The sequence below is a fragment of the Lepus europaeus genome, chromosome 13, assembly GCF_033115175.1.
Source record: "Lepus europaeus isolate LE1 chromosome 13, mLepTim1.pri, whole genome shotgun sequence".
Lineage (NCBI taxonomy): Eukaryota > Metazoa > Chordata > Mammalia > Lagomorpha > Leporidae > Lepus > Lepus europaeus.
In genome coordinates, this window is record NC_084839.1 from 63539634 (window position 1) to 63557402 (window position 17769).

General features: G+C 39.7%; 1 pseudogene; it reads right to left on the reverse strand.

The window, feature by feature from the left end:
- LOC133772347 (U3 small nucleolar RNA-interacting protein 2-like) overlaps positions 1-17769 on the reverse strand; it is a 72106-nt pseudogene that overhangs the window by 16332 nt on the left and 38005 nt on the right.

Here is a 17769-nt window from a genome sequence, read left to right on the forward strand (position 1 = left end):
GAAAGGTCTTCCTTTTTCATTGGTTCACCTCCCAATGGCTGCCGCGGCCAGCGCACCACAGCTGATCTGAAGCCAGGAGCCAGGTGCTTCTCCTGGTCTCCCATGCGGGTACAGGGCCCAAGCACTTGGGTCATCCTCCACTGCACTTCCCGGGCCACAGCAGAGAGCTGGACAGGAAGAGGAGCAACCGGGACAGAATCTGGTGCTCTGACCGGGACTGGAACCCGGTGTGCCAGTGCCGCAGGCAGAGGATTAGCCTATTGAGCCGCGGCACCGGCCAATCTAACAGTTCTTAAACAGTGTTATTCAGGGTCAGCGCTGACACTGGCATCCCATATGGGCACAAATTCGAGTCTCAGCTGCTCCAATTTTTTTCTTAAAGTTTTAAGGATTTTACTCAGTGAGAGAATTATGCAGGAAAGTGAGGGCTTTATTTAGGGAAGAAAGCAAAGTCTATAAGCTAAGTTGTGGCCATACCAAGCAGAAAGCAGGCCAGGTGCCACATGGAACAAGCATGCAGGTAGGAGATCAAAGAGCAGGTGGCCTGAAGGCCACGAGCCTGGAAGGTGCAGGGCAACAAGGGCAACAGAGGGAGGGGCCCACCGTGTTCCAGCCCTTTTATCCCCTTCCAAAGGAGAATGGTTATGTAGCTGCTCCACCCTATTTTTTTTAAAGATTTATTTATTTATTTGAAATCAGAGTTACACAGAGAGAGAAGTAGAGACAAAGGTCTTCCATCTGCTGGTTCACTCCCCAGTTGGCCGCAATGGCCAGAGCTGGACCGATCCGAAGCCAGGAGCCAGGAGCCAGGAGCCAGGAGCCTCTTCTGGGTTGCCCATGTGGGTGCAGGGGCCCAAGGACTTGAGCTATCCTCCACTGCTTTTCCAGGCCACAGCAGAGAGCTGGATCAGAAGCGGAGCAGCAGGGTCTCACACCGGCATCCATATGGGATGCTGGCACTGCAGGTGGCAGCTTTACCTGCTACACCACAGCACCGCCTAGCTGCTTTGCTTCTGATCCAGCTCCCTGTTAATGGCCTGAGAAAGCAGCTTAAAATGGCCCAAGTGCTTGGGCCCCTGCACCAACATGGGAGATCCAGAAGAAGCTCCTGGCTCCTGGCTTCTAATTGGCCCAGCTCTGGTCATTGCAGCCATTTGGGGACTGAACCAGCAGATGGAAGACCTCTCTCTCTGTCTCTGCCTCTCATTGCCTGTAACTCTACCTCTTAAATAAATAAATAAATAAAATATTTTTTTGACAGGCAGAGTGGACAGTGTGAGAGAAACAGAGAGAAAGGTCTTCCTTTGCGGTTGGTTCACCCTCCAATGGCTGCTGTGGCCGGCGCACCGCGCTGATCCGATGGCAGGAGCCAGGTGCTTCTCCTGGTCTCCCATGGGGTGCAGGGCCCAAGGACTTGGGCCATCCTCCACTGCACTCCCTGGCCACAGCAGAGAGCTGGCCTGGAAGAGGGGCAACTGGAACAGAATCCGGTGCCCCGACCGGGACTAGAACCCGGTGTGCCGGCGCCGCAAGGCAGAGGATTAGCCTACTGAGCCGCGGCGCTGGCTAATAAAATATTTTTTAAAAAATCAGCCAGCTCTGGCAGTGGTGGCCATCTGGGGGGTGAACTAACAGGTAGAAGATATCTCTCTCTCACTTTCAAGTAAATGAAGATTTTTACAAAACAATGTCAAGCAGAAGACCATCTCAAGATATGAAAAACATATAAATTCTTCTACCTATATCTAGTGATTCATATTCAGTACATTTTCATAGGAGTCTGTAATTTTCACATCTAATAACCAATCGAAATAATTCTAATCCTGGAATCAGAAATCAAACTAACATACTTATTAAAAATCAAATTATTTTGAGGCCCACTATTTTGATTATGCCACGGTCTATTTTAACTTTATTTTGTTGACTCAGTGAAATCTATAGTAAGAGGCATCAGTACTTTACATTTCGTTCTGGGTAAGTTCCTATATGGTTGGGGTGGAGAGAGAAGAGGAAGCTGTCAACATAGGAACCCTTCCCAGCCCTCCTTTTCCAATCACAACTCATCAGAGAGCATTCTGCACGGAGAGATCAAAGCCCCTTGCCGGAGAGAAGTTGAAAGACTTTGCTGTTGTAATTCTGGGGCAGAGGTGCTTGGATATAAATGAGTCCTAACTGTGGGTTTGGGGGACCTTGCAACGTAGAAATGTAAACACAGATGTCAAGCCTTTCATCCCCACTATGTAAACATACCAGCTGCCGGGGGAAGAAGAAGAAACCTTTCAGAATTAGCTGCATTTTTTTGCCATCTAGAGCATAAAAATTGGCTTTACGCTTGAATTTCCACCAGCAACACAAAGCCCTGTTGACCAGAGTAGGGCTGAACAATGGAATGAGGCACTCCCTGACAGAGCTGCTCTCCTCCAGGACACATTCCATCCTTGCCTTTCCCTACCATTTTAGTGGCTGTCCTGGAAGAAGGGGATGAGAAGAGGAGGTAGCACAGGAGCCCCAGTTCACACAATGCTGGACTCACGGAGTGAGACTCTTCAAAAATCTGAAGCCATTTTGTTCCCAGTGAGTGGAAGCCAAGACTCTGACAGAGATTCATACTCCCAGTTGACCCAGATTTAGGGAAAATGGAAGAAGCAAACTCTCGTGAGTTTTTGTGAGAAAAACTGAATCGTTTCCAGTAAAAGAGGATCTGATTATTCCGGTACATGAATATTTGAAGAGCCACAACTGGTTTAGCCACACTAAACCACAACAGACCGTGTCTCACACTATTAAATATATTTTTTTAAAAAAGAAAGAAACCATGAAAGAAGTGATTTCTGGAAAAAAATGTGCAAGAAATATAATGGGAAATGAATTTCTAAACAAAACCCTTCAATCCATGGAGAAATGTGTCTTCAATTACATTTCAAGCCAGCATGCCAACTGGCGTATTCATGTAAGTGCAGTGTTTTCCACAGAGCCTCAGTTCTGGAAAGCCAAAGAGTTTTGACAGAAGCACGTGAAGACTGTCTTCTCATTGGGACATGCATGTTCTTTTCTAAAAACATTATGACAGTCAAATATGTTCTGGTGATGGATATGCTAGTAGCAATATTATTAGCAATACATATCAGCTCAAAGCGATAAAAGTTGAGTCTGAAATTACCAAGCCAGCCCATACCTGTGAGCTCATTAGACAGAGGCCAACGTGGTTCAGGACACATTAGTTTGACAAAATGTACCCCTTTATAAATGGTCCATCAGAGTATTGTAAAGGACCGTCCTGTTGTTAAGAATGAATCAGTGAGACAGCTGTACGTAATAGAAGAACCAATCAGTCCTGGATAAATGCCACGTGGGTGTTAACTAGAAATTTTGTCTTGCTGCCTGCGTTTAGCCTGGGAGATACTATTTTCTGTAGTCAGGTTATAGACTACCACTGAACTGAAATACATGTAGGCAGTAACTTGTACTTACAAGCAGATACGTTCAGGAAAGTTCATACTCCATTTGTTTTTAAGTTCAAAAGATCACAAAGCTCCATGTACACACCCTTTTGCTTTCACAAGAGAGTTCTAGATGTTGACTACATTGCTTCTTTCTTCATTTTAATGTAGTTGAATCTTCAAATGAGGTTCTTCATTTTCATGCCTTCCCCATTACCAGTAACCCCCACTAGCTGAGATCTCTATCTTGTACAATTAATCTATTTGTAATTTGCTATAAATGATGAGCCTACATTGACACCAAGAAGAATTGAAAGTCTACATTAGGATTTACACTTGATGCTATTTATTCAATGGGTTTGGATCAATGCATAAAACTTAGCCACCATTAGCCACCATTGTTCAACCATACAAGGTAAGTTCACTGCCCTAAAAATTTTCAGTGCTCCCCCTATTATTTCCTTCCTCCCTACCCCCATGACAACTACTGGTTTTTCTATTGTCTACATAGTTCTGCCCTTTCCCTAACATCACATTGTTGTAATCATGCATTATGTAGCTTTTTCAGGATGACTTCCTTCACTCTTAGATTTCCACCATGTCTTTCCATGGTTTAATAGTTCATTTCTTGTTAGCATTGAATAACATTTCATTGTCTCTGTGTACCATAGTTTGTAATGTGTCCACGTACTAAAGGACACCTTGGTTGATTCCAAGTTTTGGTAATTATGAAAAAAGCTACTATGAACATCTGTGTGCTGTTTTTGTGTGGACATATGTTTTTAACTCCTCTGGGTAAAAACCAAGAAGCACATTAATTGGTAAGAGTATGTTAGGCTTTTTAAGAAACTACCAACTGCTTTTCTAAGTAGCTATCTCATTTTGCATTCCCACCAGCAATGAATGAGAATTTCCATTGCCGGAACTTGATGTTGCTCTCACCAGCACTTGGTGTCAGTGTTCTAGGTTTTGGCCATTCAATTATGTATATAGTGGTATCTCATCGTTTTTATTTAAAATCTATGATGAACCATGATGTGGATCATCTTTTAATAGGCTTATTTACCATCTGTATTTCTTTTTTAGTTGGGTGTCTATTGAGGTCTTTGGCCTAATTTTTAATCATGTTGTTTGGTTTCTTGTTGAGTTTGAAGAGTTCTTTATTTGGGATAAAAGTTCTTTACCTAATGTCTTTTGAAAATATTTTCTTCTAAGTTGTCTCTTGTCTTTCTATCCTCTTGACAGTGTCTTTCAAAAAACAAAAACTTTAAATTTTAATGAAGTCCAGCTTATCACGGATCAGGCCTTTTCGCTCTACCTAAAAACTCAACTTCATCTTGATTTTCTCCTATGTTATCTTCTAGGAGTATTATAGCCTTACATTTCACACTGATGTCCGTGATCATTGTGAGCTAGTTTTTGTGAATGGGGTAAAGTAGATATAAAGATCCATTTTTTGCATGTGTATGTCCAATTGTTTTAGCATCATTTGTTGAAAACTGTCCTGGCTTCACTGTATTACCTTTACACATTTGTGAAAGGTCAGTTGGTTCTATTTTTGTAAGTCTGTTTCTGAGCTATTTTATTAAAGCCTTGCCTTATTTATATTTTTGTCCTCAGAATTCTTTCTCAGATCTTCCAACTGGGATTATATACCCTCTGTTTTAAGTATGGATATCTAGTCATATTTCCTTTGAGAGATTCTTTTGGTGATAAATGCTTTACAGTTATCTAAAATGTTTTTATTGGGCATCATTTGGTACAATTATTTAAATCACTGCTTAGGATGCCTAATTCCATATGGGACTGTTTGTGTTCAAATCCTGGTTCTGCTCTCCATTCCAACTTCCTTCTAGTGCACACCATGGGAAGAAGTAGGTGATGGCTCATGTAGTTGAGTCCCTGCCACTCACATGGGCCAACTGGATTGAGTTCCTGGCCTAGCCAAGGCTGTTTCAGACATTCGGGGAGTGACAAGTAGATGAGAAATCTTTGTTTTCAAATAAATAATAATATAAATAAATAATTTTTAAAAATCCAAATGGTGTTTTTAAATAAACAAACAAGTACATAAAAAAGATTTTATATTGACCTTATTCTTCAAATGGATTTATAGGCATATAATTGTAAGATGATATTAACTGTTTCTCTAATTATCTAAGATATTATTTCACTATCTTTTGGGGTTTGTTAATGTTGAGAAGCATGCAACTGAGCTATCACTCCTTTGAAGATAAACTGCCATTTTTCTTTAGTTACTTTTAAAGTCTTCTTGTCTTTAGTATTCTACATTTTCTCTATGATGCCTCTTGAAGATTTCTTTTCCAACACTTGCCATTAGAAGTTTTAAATAGAAGAATTCTAGAATATCCTCATTCATTCTAGAAAATTATATTAAATTTTATTTAAAAAAATTTTTTTATTTGATGGATAGAGTTAGCGAGAAAGACAGAGAGAAAGATCTTCCTTCCATTGGTTCACCCCCCCAAATGGCTGCTACAGCTGGAATTATGCCAATCTGAAGCCAGAAGCCAGGTGCTTCCTCCTGGTCTCCCATGCGGGTGCAGGGGCCCAAGCACTTGGGCCATCCTCCACTGCCCTCCCAGGCCACAGCAGAGAGCTGGACTGGAAGAGGAGCAACAGAGACTAGAATCCGGTGCCCATATGGGATGCCGGCACCACAGGCGGAGGATTAACCAAGTGGCCCCTAAAATGTTGTTTTTCATTTGTCTTGTGAGTAGATAAGAAATGTACCCAAGCATGTAATGCCTCAATAAGAATTTTAGTATTTTCTTCTATAACAGCCATGAGTACATGCTTAATATGGCAGAGCTAATTTCTTACATATAGTCATTCAGGAAATAGCTGCTGGAACTCTGCCTTTTCAACACGTAGCTTTCCAAAGGCATCACCATCTCAGTCATTCATAAAGAGATATAAATATGGAGGAACACTTATGTTTTACAACTGGGCCTACAGAGGCAAATGTAATTTTTGTGTCCATTGGCTGTAATCCAGACACATGGTCGCCCTAATAGCAAGTATGGCTGGGAAATATAGTCTAAGTGCCCAGTTAATAGAGTTTGGATTTCATTGATTGGTTGGCAGCTTCTGACACATCATTGTCTTTCTCTTCGGCATACACTGCATGTATGAAATGATATGCTCTATCATTTCACTTTCCTCCATTTTTGTTGGTAGCTCTTATTCCCCGTGATATTATCTCTTTCTCTGGCTATTTTCTAATGTTTTCCTAAGATGTATCCTCTATTTCATTAATTCTGTCTTCAGCTGAGTCTAATCTGCTGTTAAAGAATTTTAATTGCTCTATTTGCAGTTGCTATAAATATCATTTGGTACCTGTTCAAATATCTAGGGTCACACTTTTTATAGTATCTATATACAAAACATATTTTCAGTCTTGTTCTTCTTTTTGGAAGCTAGTATTCATTGTTGTTTTAAACAATTCCAATACATGAAGTTTTGCTGGTCTGATTAACTACCTTTTGTTTTTGCTGGCTTTCACTCACGGTATCTTGTTTTCCTCGTTTATCGTTTATTTTATATTGTGATTTAGTGGTGAATTCCTCCAGAGTGAATGTGTTTGCTCCTGCTGGGAATCTGAGAGCACTATCAACTTGAAACTACTTTAAGCTAACATTTCAGATTTAGGTTTTGTTTTGTTTTGCTTAAAATCATCTAAGATGTGAGAATTCAGGATTGTAAGATTTTGAGGGATGGACTGAGATTGTTATTGATCAAAGGGTTTTTTTTCCTCTTCTACTTAGAGTCAAAATTCAAAACAGCAACTTTAGCTGCCATCTCCCAGAAGAAAGACACAAGAGGTGAGTTACGTTTATTTTCAGTTCACCTTCACAAGGTGGGTATAGATCTTTGGGAGCCATGCTTTGTGATTGAAATATAGAGCTCTCTAACTTACAGAAATCTACACTGGAATGTCATCTGTTCCCTGTACACTGTGGGTCCATTCAAATGGAAACTTAAGTTCTCCCTTTTAGACAAATACACATAAGGCAAACAACAGCTTTAATGCTCTACTTACTTGAGTCCCTGTTTTCACCTACTTGGGGTTAAATTCCTGTTTGCTCACTGACACATGTAAAAACACTTGGACATTTTTAAATAGCCTATTCAACATTTTTGTTTCCACTGTCAACTGGGTCCATTAGATATTTTATCCACTATTTTGCTGGAAATGGTAGTTCCCTTCTACCGGTTCTTCTGGTATTGGTTTATAAACAATTTCCTCTCCAAAGCTTCCCTGACTACCCACCCTTTCCTGCTCGTTCCATAGCATTCAGCTCATACCCTCATCTTAGTATCTATTACATGGCACTGCAGTTTCTACTTTGTCTATTTCCATAGCATGTTGTAAGTTTGGAGGGAGAAAGAATCATGAGTGCCTTGGTATTCATTGTATCTCCCATGAATCAACAAAGTGATTTCTGATACCTAAGAAGTACTGAACAAATAAATATTCATTGAATTATTGAATGCATACAATAGTTAAATTCTTTCTTAAACCTGCCTCATCTTTCTTCTGCCTTACCTTCCTTTGTTTGATTCCTGGATATTTTCTGGGGTTGTGTTTAAAAGATTGACTATTAGTTTTAGGATAATTTGGTTTTCAGGTGATGTGATGGCATAGTGGGAAATACAATGAATTTGGTAACTATTAAGTAATTAAACACATGCTTAATTAATATTTACTTTTGAAATCAACAACTTGCCATGATTTGTAGTAAGTCATTGGCGAAATAATTTTCAGATGGTCTTTGAATTATTTTCTGAAAATTGAGTCAATTGGTTAACTAACACTTAGATGATTTGATCAATTACATTATAAGTGACTGGAGAAAATCAAGGAGTGTTTTATTGCCCTAAATCTCAATTTCATTGTGCAACAGATTCCAGGAACCCTGTCTCCAAGCTGGGGTGATTCTTACCCTTCCCCGTGGCCAAGAATCTATCCAGAAACACACAGTCATCATATTTTCTTGGTACTGGTTAGGCTTACCAGTTTTTATCTCTTCTATGACATGTTCTCATCCACCTTTCTCTGTAGGGCTCCAGCTTCCTCCCTAGTCCTCTGAGTACAAGAGGTTGTTAGTAAAGTTCCACCCAGCTATTTCATTCATCCTCTGGTAAATGCTGTTTTTTCAAAGGATTAAAGACCAGAATGTCCTGATTAAACACTTAATTAGACATAATAAAAAATATTGCCAGTTTTAAATAATTGATTCACTCATGAGTCTAATATGCTAATGACAGAGCCCTGAGAAAAGGAAATGGAATAAAATTTACCCTCTGAGAAAATGGGTTGAAATTAGATTTTTACACTAAGATATTTCAGAGCAAATTACCAGCTCCCAATAGATGAGAACTGTCTTAACTAGTATTTCACTCACTGCATGGACCTCTAACGGCCAAACTTTTTGCAAATGAAAGCACTCAGGCCTGGCCTTTTTAGTTACTTACTGTTAGAACTGCCATAGACCAGGAGACACGATGAAAAGGGCCCCATGTTCAGAGTCAGGTGGTCTGCATTCAAATCCCAGCTGTCACTTCCCTATTGTATCCCCGAAAAACCTCTTAATCTCTCTGGGATTCCATTCAGCCTTCTATTAAGATAAAGCCTGCAGTTGTGTCTGAGACAACTTTTTCTCAAGCCACATATGCCATGGTGTCTACCGATCCCAGGCGCTCAGTCTATGTTTACTAAATTAATAACACAAGAGCTGGATTAGGTGGTATCTGAAGTGCCTTTCAATTCTAAAATTCCATTGTACCCTCTATTACTCAACTTTTTGTAACTTTTGCCCCAAATATCAAGGAAAAATGGTATGGAATTTGTGCACTTATAGATAGATCAATGATAGATGATAGGTAGATACACATATTGTTCTAAATCAGCACCAATTATAAGCTGTTCTATCCTTGTGGGAAATTTTTTTTTTTTTTTTTTTTTTTTTTTTTGGACAGGCAGAGTGGATAGTGAGAGAGAGACAGAGAGAAAGGTCTTCCTTTTTGCCGTTGGTTCACCCTCCAATGGCCGCTGCGGCCAGCGCATCGTGCTGATCCGAAGCCCGGAGCCAGGTGCTTCTCCTGGTCTCCCATGGGGTGCAGGGCCCAAGCACTTGGGCCATCCTCCACTGCCTTCCCGGGCCATAGCAGAGAGCTGGCCTGGAAGAGGGGCAACCAGGATAGAATCCAGCGCCCCGACCGGGACTAGAACCCGGTGTGTCAGCGCCGCAAGGCGGAGGATTAGCCTGTTAAGCCACAGCGTCGACCGGGAAATAACTTTTTAATTATTTCCACTGATTTCTATTTTCTGGAATATTATATTATAGAACTTTGGAAGTAGCCACTTAGATCTTAGGTCTTATTCATCATCCAGCAGGACAAATTGAAGAACATAAGGAATAGCAAAATGATAAGATAGATAAAATTGTATTAGCTCTCTATGTACTGACATGGTACAAGAAATATTGCCACACAAATAAAACAAGTTGTAGAACTTAATATAAGAAGTTTTTATAAGAAGTAGTATTATGAACATGCATGCTTATTTTATGTGTTTGCTTGTGGTGATATAAGTTTGGATAAGCTTTTGGGGAAAAAAAAGGTATAACTGACCACCCAACAAATTATTGACATCTGTTTCAAGGAGTAGGGTGGTTGGTACTGGGTAGAGTGAATGGAAAATAGGCATGAAAGGGATGAGATTGTTGGCTTCTCCTTTGTCCACGTCTGTGTAATTTGGCTTATTTTTTTTTAAAGGTACAATTTGCATGGAATTACCTTTTCAAATTAAAAAGTATATAACATTTGATTGAAACCCAAATGTAACTTGTTCTGCTAGCATTCCATATAATTGATAATTTGAAGTCCTTAGATTGATCTCCAATCCCTTTCATATTCTGGACCCTCATTACCTCTATGTCCTTATCCCCCATGGCTCTTTCCCACCCCCACCCCCCATCCACAAATTTCTAGCTACATGGTCCGCCTTGACATTCTTCCAAAATGCTAAGCTTGCTCCTACCACAGTCCCTTTGCAGCTTTGACTATTTCCACTTCATGGAATGTTCTTCCCTCAGATACTTTTTTTACTCTCTCTTTCATGACTTTCAGATATCTGTTCAAATGTCATTTTCTAGGTCATCATATAGTAGATCCTACCTCTGTAACATTGTTAACCTGTTTACTGTACTTTCTCTATAGAGACATCATAAGTGTTTGTCTATTTCCTCACTGTGTAATCCCCTTAATAGACTATTCCTCAGTGCCTAAAATGTTGCTTGACATATAGATGGCATTCAATCAATATAATTAATAAATAAAAAGGCAACAAGGCAAATGTGCTCCATCCCCATGGGGCAATTTAGTGCCATTTGGGAGCATACATGCTGACCTATACTGCTGACATGAATGGTTCCAAAACTGAACAAAAACAAATGGTGCTACTTCCAGTTTTCCTTCTGTTCCTAGTTCTCCAACTGACTCTGTCAATATCTAGTAACATCACAAAGTTACTCTGTAGACCTTGATCATTCCCAAGCCCTTATACTTCTTAACATTCAGAATTTGCTAAGTCCAGCAGACAGACTAAAAAGCAGGCCTTTAGGTTTATCTAATCACCTACAGTGTCTATTTATCTGGTGTTTCCAGCTAGGTCTTCTCAATCTTGCCCTAACACACCTGATATGGGGTGTTGACTAATTCAAGTTGCAAAGTGATCTCAAGATGCAAGAATTTTCATCCTTGGACTCTTCATTGGAATATTATATCTTCAACCCTTCTATGTTGATAGCTAAGAATGTTCCACTTGTGCTAAGGTGCTTTTAGTTAGAAATGAAATAAAAGACAGTCATTTGGTTTTAACAAAAATGTAGATTTATTGACCCTCAGAACTGAATGGTCTCAAGGAAAGGCAGCTTCATGACTGACTGATCTATGACCCCAGATTTTTACATCTCTCTGCTCAGTAACCCTCAATATGAACTCTATCCTAATGCTTGCTCTCATAATGGTAGTAGGATAACTGACAAAATCAGGGATAGAAATAACCTTTCAAGTCCAGTAGGAGAGATTCCTTTTGCTCCAGTACAAGGATACATTAAAAAGTTTGTGGAAAATGGAATTAAAAAATAATGCAATTTTTCTCCCAAACGTTTTAAAGATCAATTGTATTACAACAGTACTGAGATATACAAGGAGTCTTCCAAAAGTTCATGGGAAAATATGTATTATGGAAAAACTGTGAGTGGATTTCAAAATTTTCTTGCACACAAATAAACTTATCCTCTAATTCCATTTTTTTTCTTGAACCCTTTGAAGCAACCTCAGATATTGACTGGATTGACCTGGGACATATTTCCTCCCCTTAACCAACAGAATGTACTGATTGGTTGAACCACCCCTAGAGTTAGGAGTGGGATCAGCTTACTCTAAAGTCAATTGGCAGAATGGAGAAAAAGAGAAAAGAATCCAACAATGAAATTCAGGTCACCCTAAGGTTCACAAATGTCCACTACAAATACTACTAGTGGAGGGGTGTGAATGCTGAAGAGCACAGCTCACTCAAATTTTCCATGCACTCAGAAATTGGAAGGTAGAGAAGCCATAGGTACATCTGTAGGGTTTGTATCCCTAAAATCCTAAGGCTGACTAAAGCATATGTATTCCTTGGAAATCAAATTACATCCAGAAGAATTAAATCTTAATCTAAATTCTGTGACTTATCAGTGCATAGGAGTCCAGCTAGGAACTTTCCTTGATAAAAAGGCCAAAAAGATTGTCTGATAGAAACAATATGTCAGGAAAATTATTATTATTATTATTATTTTTTGCTGATTCCAATTTGAAAACCGAGGGGGGAGCAGTTGTTGGAGGGGAGATCTATTAATATAATAAAAATTATACTGCTTCATTTTTTAGCAATTATTCCCATATTTTAGTATTAGTAACATGTTCTGCTGAAAGAGCAATAACAACTATATTTCATTCTTTTAGGTGTACTCTAACTTGTCACTCAAGTAACTGTTTATAAAGCTCAGAGGACAAAAAAACTGCTCAATGCAAACTGATGATATTTTTAAATTTTTTTCTTGTTGTGAAGAGTTAAGCACAGAATGTACAATACACTGCCATACCCATCACCCAGATTAAACAATCAACTTACAACCAATTCTGGTTTTAGCAACTCCTTCCTCCAATATTATTTTATTTTATTATTTTAATTTTATTTCTTTATTTTAAGAGACAAAAGAGCTGCCATCTGCTAGTTCACTACCAAATGCCTACAACGGCCAGGACTGGGTTGGAACTGAAGCTGGGAGTCAGGCACTCAATCCAGGTCTTTCACAAGGGTAGCAGGAACTCAATTACTGCTTACTCAATTACATCATGCTACCTTTCAAAGTCTGGTTTAGCAGGTATCTGGAGTTAGGAACCAGCACCCAGAATTGAACCCAGGCAATTTAATAAGGGATGCTGGCCTCTTAACTGCTGGGCAATTTTTCTCCCAATAATCCCAGATTATTTTAAAGCAAATCGCATAGCATAAAATTTCATCTGTAAATATTTCAGTGGATATCAAATGTATCTAAAGGATAATGAGGGGCCAGCGCTGTGGCATAGCTGGTAGAGCTGCCCCCTGCAGTGTTGACATCCCATGTGAGTGCCAGTTCAGGTCCTGGTGGCTCCACTTCCAATCCAGCTCTCTTCTATGGCCTGGGAAAGCAGTAAAAGATGGCCGGGTCCTTGGGCCCCTGCACCCACATGGGAGACCCGAAGGAAGTTCCTGGCTCTTGGCTTCGGATCGGCGCTGCTCTGGCCATTGCGGCCATTTGGGGAGTGAACCAGCTGATGGAAGACCTCTCTCTCTCTACCCCTCCTTCTCTCACTTTGTAATTCTGACTTTCAAATAAATAAATAAATCTTTAAAAAAAGGATAATGAATCTCAAAAAACACAATATGATTATGATAGCTTAAAAATTAATACTACTTCATAAATAATCAAATATCTAGTCAGGATTCACATCTATAGTTATCTCATAAATTTCATAATCTTCAAATTTGTTTTTTGTTCAAATTAGAATACAAATGGCATCTACATATTGCAATTTATTTATAATTCTTGAAGTCTTTTTGGAACTGTAGTTTCTATCTTATCTCTCTTTTTTTTTTGTTTTTTTTTATAAGGTTTTTCTTGAAGAAGCCCAGTAATATGCCTTGTAAACTTCCCCATGGTCTAGATACTGCTGATTATATTCCTCATTGTGCAGTTTAACATCTTCCTCCTTTCTCTTCTTTTTTATTTTTTCTTTTTGAGGCAGAGTGGACAGTGAGAGAGAAAGACAGAGAGGAAGGTCTTCCTTTTGCCGTTCACCCTCCAATGGCCACCGTGGCCAGTGCGCTGTGGCCAGTGCACCACGCCAATCCAAAGCCAGGAGCCAGGGGCTTCTCCTGGTCTCCCTTGTGGGTGCAGGGCCCAAGGACTTGGGCCATCCTCCACTGCACTCCCAGGCCACAGCAGAGAGCTGGCCTGGAAGAGGGGCAACTGGGACAGAATCCAGCGCGCCGACTGGGACTAGAACCCGGGATGCCGGCTCCACAGGCGGAGGATTAGCCTATTGAGCCATGGCGCCAGCCCCTCCTTTCTCTTCTAAAAATTGGTGGCTGAATCAACAAACTTCACCAGATTCAGGTATGAATGACATTTTGAACGATTACTTAAGGAAATGTATTCATGTATGTTCCTACATCTTAGATATATATGACCATAAGTGCCTGCAAAATTCCAAGCTCAATGAAGTACCATTTCACTTACAACAAATAAATAACTCAGATGAAGTGAGTTCACATGGCACAGTGTTATTCTGAAACTCACATAAGTTCACATTTCCAAGTCATAGAAAATAAACAGCAGGAGGTGGTTCTAAACAAGTACAGACACTGTTCTCTTATTTGTAACGACTGTAATCACATTTCTGGATGTTTTGTTGGTCACCATACTTTATCCTACACTCCAGAAAGTCCACATGAATGAAGCAGGCTAAAGTGTAGTTCTTCAAAGCTCTCTGTTTTCTTCATTCCCTGCCTTCTAATATACTCACCTTTTCACGAGCAGCATAACTCCCTTGAAGCAAACTCAACTATAAACCATCTTGGAAGAAACACTTGTTGAACAAAAGTTGATACAAATCAATATATATTACCAAATGCAGATACAGAAAAAAACTGGCCTCTCTCAGAGTTCTGTTTCTGTATCTGGGCTGAATCCATGGGAGTTATAGCAATGCTATGCTGACAAATCTCAGGCAACAATGTGCCAAAAAATTCAGAAGAGAAATCAGAAAATGAAAACTTGCTGAGAAAGCATTTAATAAGTTCCTCTCATTTTTCAGAAGTTCAGAAGGCTTAGTAATTTTCCATTAAAAAGCCATGATCAATTCTAAAACCCAGTATTTCTGATTTCTAATCAGTAGCTTTCTGCACATCTCTCTACTGAAAGGTTTAAGATATCCCAACTGACCATCCTCAAATCTATATAACTTTAATTCTTCCTATTGTTATCCGTAACTTGGAGCCTAAGTAAAGATGTTTCTGGAATTGGGCAGCAGATGGTATTTCATATTCAATACTCCCATTGCTACTAGGATTACTGCTCTGTCTTCTGAACTTGAAATGGAGCAAATGCAACAACTTTCTTTCCCCATGAGTCTCCAATATAAGTGACAAGGTCTCTTATTACTTGCCTTTTCTATAGTTTCTGATCTAAGCAATTCCTATTGCACATCATTTATTTCTCTCCTTTCTTCATTCAAGCCTCGGCTCAGATCTAGATTTTTCTATATATGACTTATGGTAACCTCCTCTCCTTGATCACTTCTTACAACCACTAGAATAATCCTTTACATGTGCTTACGTGGGGGGGGGGGGGAGGCACACTTCAGTGATTTCACATCTCCTAAGGACAACTGTCATCTGTCCAGTCCAACTGCAAACTCCTGACCTCACTTTACAGTGCTCTTCATTCACCCCGTCATCTCTCCCCCACAAATCTTACTCACTCTGTGTGTTACTGATTTCACTTTTACATGCTTTTACAGTATTTTCTCCAACCTTGTTATCAGATTTTGCTTAACCTACATGTCACATGCACAGAACATGTTACAAACTAGACCAAGTCCTCTTTTGTTCTGAAAAATCTATTCCACTGCTCCACAAACTTCAGCTTTCTCGATTGCCCTCCTGCCATCTACCAAGTACTTACGATGGTACCTGTCACAAGTACATACAGTGTGATCTCCACATAGATTATCTGGCTAAATTAACACCACTTATAGGAACATTTTTATTGTGAAAAAAAGTCCTCAGCTTTCCTGGAAAGCTGCAAATCTACTGATAAATATTTGTTGAAGTCTTAAATGCTACATAATACCATATACATGACAACACTCTAAATTATATAGTACTTAAGACCACTATATGTTTGTTTAAAATATAATATACAAAATACACACATTTGGGAAGATGGGAAGCAACAAAAAACAATTGCAAATAAAAAGTTTTTAATAGTCCAACAGTAGCTACTACAGGAAATTCAGAAAAAGGGAAATCATGGATAGAGGAAAAGAATTTAGCCCTTAGTGTGAGAGTTCTAGATAGAGTTTTCTTATTTTATTTTTTATTTATTATTATTTTTTTTGACATGCAGAGTGGACAGTGAGAGAGAGAGACAGAGAGAAAGGTCTTCCTTTGCCATTGGTTCACCCCACAATGGCTGCTGCAGCCAGCACGTTGCAGCTGGCACACCGCGCTGATCCGAAGCCAGGAGCCAGGTGCTTCTCCTGGTCTCCCATGCGGGTGCAGGGCCCAAGCACTTGGGCCATCCTCCACTGCACTCTCAGGCCACAGCAGAGAGCTGGACTGGAAGAGGAGCAACCAGGACAGAATCTGACTAAAACCCCAGGGTGCCAGCGCCGCAGGCAGAGGATTAGCCTATTGAGCCACAGCACCGGCCTAGATAAGAGTTTTAATGATTGGAGAGGGGATCAGAATTAGCTAGGATCACAATTAGCCAGTATATGAGCATAGAATGCACATAGTTAGCAAATGTGGACCAAATTTAATGTTTAGTAGATGTCTTAGTCAATCTGGGCTGCTACCACAAAAATACCTTAAACTAGGTGGCTTATATACAACAGAAATTTACTTTTCGTGGCTCTGGTTTCTGAGAAGCACTGACAGATTCTGAGTCTGGTGAGGGTCTCTTTCTGTCTTGAAGATGTTGTCTTTTTGCTATGTTCTCACAGGCAGAAGGGGCCTTTTTCCAAAGGCTCATTCATGAGGGCTCCACACTTGTGATCCAATTACCTCCCCAAAGTCCCCCTCTTATTACAATCACCTCAGGGGTCAGAATTTCAACATATACATTTTGAAGAACATAAACACTCAGTTCACTGCAGTGTGCTTCCAAAAAGATACACACAACTAGAGTCTATAAATATGATCAAGATTATGTTAACAATGGTGCTAACGATGGTGATGTGAGGAAGGGGGATATTGGTGGGTTGACAAACTACAGTGATAATGCTAGCAACAATGGAATATGCTTTGCAAAATAAGTTACTGTTTTTATTACCAGCCTGGCCTTGATTTGTATCACTTGGAATGAAATATTCTTTGGTTTCAGTCTAATCATTCCAATGCTAATTTTGATAGGAATGCTGTGGTTGGATGTTTTTTCTTGCTTTATGTCAATGACTTAATGAATTAATTTATTCAGTGAGACAGCAGCAAAGCTGTGATCTGCTGTTAATTTCATCTGACTAGAGACTTTTTAATATCCTTTGGCTTGGTGAAGGGTAGTCCATGGAGTGTGAAGACAAAGCAGAAATAATCAAATGCTCTCCAGAACTTGTGAGCTGCTGTTGCACCAATTTTCTTCTAGTTGCTGTTGCACCATAAACTTGGCTTCCTGACTAGTGATAATTTAAGTTGAGCCTTACCTCCAATTGAAAAAGCAGTATGCATAAATGTAATCAATAACAAGATTATGTTGACACGAATTTATGATCTAAATGAATTTATGCATCTAAACTCACAAGAAGGCATACACACACACACACACACACATTGCTTACTTTATGTGAAAGACCCTGCCATTTTACTCTCAAGCTCAGAAAAATAGAAGGCACAAAGGCAAGCATGTTCTTAGTTCCATTTGGTAGAGGCTTGAACTAACATGACGCCTGGAAAGCAAATGTGATGACCTTTAAAGGAATTGAGAAGAAGCTA